Source organism: Momordica charantia, assembly GCF_013281855.1.
Source record: "Momordica charantia cultivar OHB3-1 chromosome 4 unlocalized genomic scaffold, Mcharantia_2.0 BLBB01000004.1, whole genome shotgun sequence".
Classification (NCBI taxonomy): Eukaryota; Viridiplantae; Streptophyta; class Magnoliopsida; order Cucurbitales; family Cucurbitaceae; genus Momordica; species Momordica charantia.
Window position 1 is genome coordinate 12,397,532 of NW_028275162.1, and position 3,725 is coordinate 12,401,256.

Here is a 3,725-nt window from a genome sequence, read left to right on the forward strand (position 1 = left end):
TTGTAAAACTAACCAGTCGGTTGGTCAGTGGTTCCAGATGAAGAAAAATCGACTAACTTACGAATTTTTCATTTATATAGCAGTAGATTGGTGCGTTCTTTAAGGTGGTTTGGAGAAAAAACTAGGGGCGCACATGGTTTTCATGAAACCATACAACCCTTTTATTTATTTTTTAATTATTTCTCTTTCGTCTCTCACCTCCCATTCCCCAATATGATTAATTATTTACCTTTTCATTTATCATCTCTTTCTCTCTCTTTTTATTCGTTCTTCCCATTTCTCAAAATCTTCCCTCTCACCCTTCTCTTCTCCCTTCACTTCCATTATTTCTTCTTTTTTTTTTTTATTTTTTTTTATCTTCTTCCTCTCTGCTTCTTTTTCTACTTCCATTCTCCCATTTCATATATTTTTCTATTTACCTTTTCTTATTTCATAATAAAATTAAGGTTACTCTCCTTCCTTCCATCTCTCTCTCCCTTATATCGACATTCTCCCTTGCCACCACATCGCCCATAAACGACTCACACTCTTCCTTTCCTCTGTCACATCGCCCTTGATTACGCTTGTTTACATGCGTAAAAAGAAGGTTTTAGATGCTGTTTTTACAATGTTTCAGCTTTGTTTCGGATTTTTCTCGATCGTTTGAGTTCCAATTCATGCAAAATTCATATATTATGGTTTGTGGTTGGCTTATATTGTATTTATGACATTTTAGGACCATTTGGGAGTGCAAATTAATCAAAAGAAGCAAAAAGACGGAAAAACTTACATGGGAGGCGCCAGGCGCCTGGGAAGCCTGCAGAAAAACAGGTTTTCTTCCAACTTTGCCCTTAATGAAACGCGTCTTCCAATGCGTTTTGGTGGTTCCAACCGATGCATACGTGTAGAAGAAGTGTTCCACTATCAGTTTGAGCACGATTTGGTCAGTCAAAAGAGTTGGAAATGGGTGATTCACCATCGTTTTAGGACCTACCTAACCAATTCTGCACAGCTATAAATTCCAGCAACTTCTCCACCAAATTCATCAAGCCTTGCTTCCTTCTCTTGATCATTTTTAGTGCTTCTTTGTTGCTTTTTAAGTACTTTTGAGTTGCTTTCATTAGTTGCTTTTCGTTTTTAAATCCCGAGCACTTTACATTCTTTTATTGAGCTTTGTTTTGTTTCCATTTGTACTTAGTTATTTTCTACTTATTCAAATCTATAAAAATCTAGCACTTTGCTTATCTTCCCTTTGCCTTTACTTTATTTTTAGTTAAGAGAGTTGTGTTTTTGGAGGAAAGAGCACGTGACACTCTCCCTTGCTTGAAAGAGAAGGGCGAAGCTCTCAATCCCGATAAAAACTCTCCGTTAGTTAACTTTTGTTTTTCACACATGCATTCCACATTCAACCGTTTTACTTGCTGTATTTTCTTCAATATGTCTTTCTAAATTCCCGTCTCTAGCCTGGTTATGGATAGTTAGCCTTTTATGTCTAAAAAGGGTTGCTAAGAAGAAGTGTTTTTGCTTTCCATTCATTGCTCAACATGTTTTCCCAAAAAGTTAGGATTTAGAGAAGGCCACTGTAAGTCTTAACAAGTCAATACTGAAAAGGTTGCGTATTTGCATTGTTGAGTGGTTAAACCGAGGAGAGGAGCGCCTTAGACATAAGGGTTCCGCTTAAGTAGCCTAGACATAGGACCTTAACCCGAGGTTGCGACTATTTCCATCCTAAAACTAAGATATATCTCATAATAGACATATTCGGGAATGTCTTAGGACTTTGAACTTGCTTAGACATAAGTAAAGTGAGAAGCGTAGTCGTTAGTTTCTAAAGTAAAATGCATATTATCCTTAGCATGTCCTTGATTCTTTGTTGGCTAACTTGAAGTAAATCGGGCTAGGTTTTATCATTCTAAGTCCAAATCCCAAATCCAAACCATTATTTGTGACCACTTCCCATTTTACAAGAATCACTCATTCCAACATTCACTATTCTTTAAAACTTTAGAGTTTGGAAATTGTTTAGAAGTCCTTGAGGATCGATACTTGGATACTCCATCCATTTTATATTACTCTGACAGGTGTGCGCTTGCATCTATATAATTGTTACCACGCTTAGCGCGTGCGTTCAGCATAAACGCCCAGTCAAGTTTTTGGCGCCGTTGCCGGGGACTTTAGTTTTAAAATTATTTTCAAATTCTTTTAGATTTTATTTTTGTGAATTGTTGTTGGGTGTAATCTCCATCCACCGTTTTTGTTCTATATTTTTGGTCGTTTATCTCACAAGGGTAAGTTAAAGTGCATGAGCACAAGATCTTTTCTTCTACCCCTTGACCCTGAGATTGAGCGGACCCTTCGAAAAACTCGAAAGGAGCAAAGACTTCGAAAACAACTAGAAAAGCAAAAAGAGAGAGAAGGTGAAATTAGTCCTGAAAGTGAGGTAGAGAGTACAAGCACATCAATGGCAGATATTCCACCTCGTGATCCGGTTGATCCACCTGCTGTTAACGGTAATATGAGGGATCATGCAAGAAATGATGAATTCAACCATATCCAGATGGCGGACAACAGAGACGTGGCAATGCGAGAATATGCCGCCACGGCTTTTCAGAACTTTGATTCAGGGATAGTCAACCCTATTCCAGCCCACGCAAACTTTGAGCCTAAACCAATGATGTTCCAAATGTTGCAGACAATTGGACATTTTGGAGGGCAGGAACATGAGGATCCACATGATCATCTGAAATCATTCATTCAAATTGCAAATGCATTTCGATTACCTGGTATAACAGACGATGCTCTGAGACTAACACTTTTTCCATTTTCTTTGAAGGACCAAGCTAGAGCATGGCTCAATGCATTTCCACCGGGATCCATCACCACATGGGGGTCGTTAGTGGAGAAGTTCTTAACAAAATTCTTCCCACCTACTCGCCACGCTGATATCAGAGAGGAGATCATCTCCTTTAGACAGTATGATCGTGAACCTGTTCACGAGGCGTGGGAGAGATTTAAAGAACTAATCAGGAAATGTCCGAACCATGGCTTGCCGGCATGCATCCAGATAGAACATTTCTTTAGAGGCTTAGATCATCCTACTAAGATGATGCTAAACAATGCTGCCAACGGAGCCTTTACAAAGAAGACATTCAACGAGATAGTTGACATCCTAAATGACTTAGCTTCACAGAACGAACTATGGTGTTCGCAAAGATCTAGGGCAGCACCAAAGAAGCAAGATCCAGCTGGAGTTTTGACTCTGGACATTGCGACCTCGATGCAAAAAGAGATGGTTACAATGAACCAGAGGCTGAAAGAGATGGCATTGGGAATAAAAAATCCATTAGCCACGCCGATACAACCTGTGCAGTCGGATTATTGCACTCCTGCCCCTGTTTGCCAAGTCAACGATCTCATTTGTTCATTTTGCAGTGAAAACCATATTTATGATAATTGTCCACATAACCCTGCTTCGGTTTTTTATGTAGGACATGGGAACAATAGGAACTTTAACCCATATTCGAACACCTACAACCCAGGTTGGAGGCACCACCCTAATTTCTCATGGGGAGGACAAGGAGGTTCGAGCGGTTTTAATCAAGGGCAGAGCCAACAGAACAAGCAGCCCTATGTTCCACCTACACAGAAATACATCCCACCACCGCAATAGCAGTACAATCAGAGAACACAGACTCCACCAGTTCAAAATAACAACTCAAATCTTGAGAATATGATGAAGGAGTACA

General features: G+C 39.5%; 1 long non-coding RNA gene and 1 other non-coding gene across 2 annotated transcripts; one reads left to right on the top strand and one right to left on the bottom strand.

Moving 5' to 3' along the window:
* The first annotated feature begins 224 nt into the window (after nucleotides 1–224).
* Nucleotides 225–1,223, top strand: LOC148211833 (uncharacterized). The gene is made up of 2 exons (XR_015790497.1): nucleotides 225–586; nucleotides 716–1,223. It is a non-coding gene; the product is annotated as an uncharacterized LOC148211833 (long non-coding RNA).
* Nucleotides 1,224–2,920: 1,697 nt separating this feature from the next.
* LOC148211834 (small nucleolar RNA R71) lies at nucleotides 2,921–3,027 on the bottom strand. Its single transcript, XR_015790647.1, has one exon. It is a non-coding gene; the product is annotated as a small nucleolar RNA R71 (small nucleolar RNA).
* Between the last annotated feature and the right edge of the window lie 698 nt (nucleotides 3,028–3,725).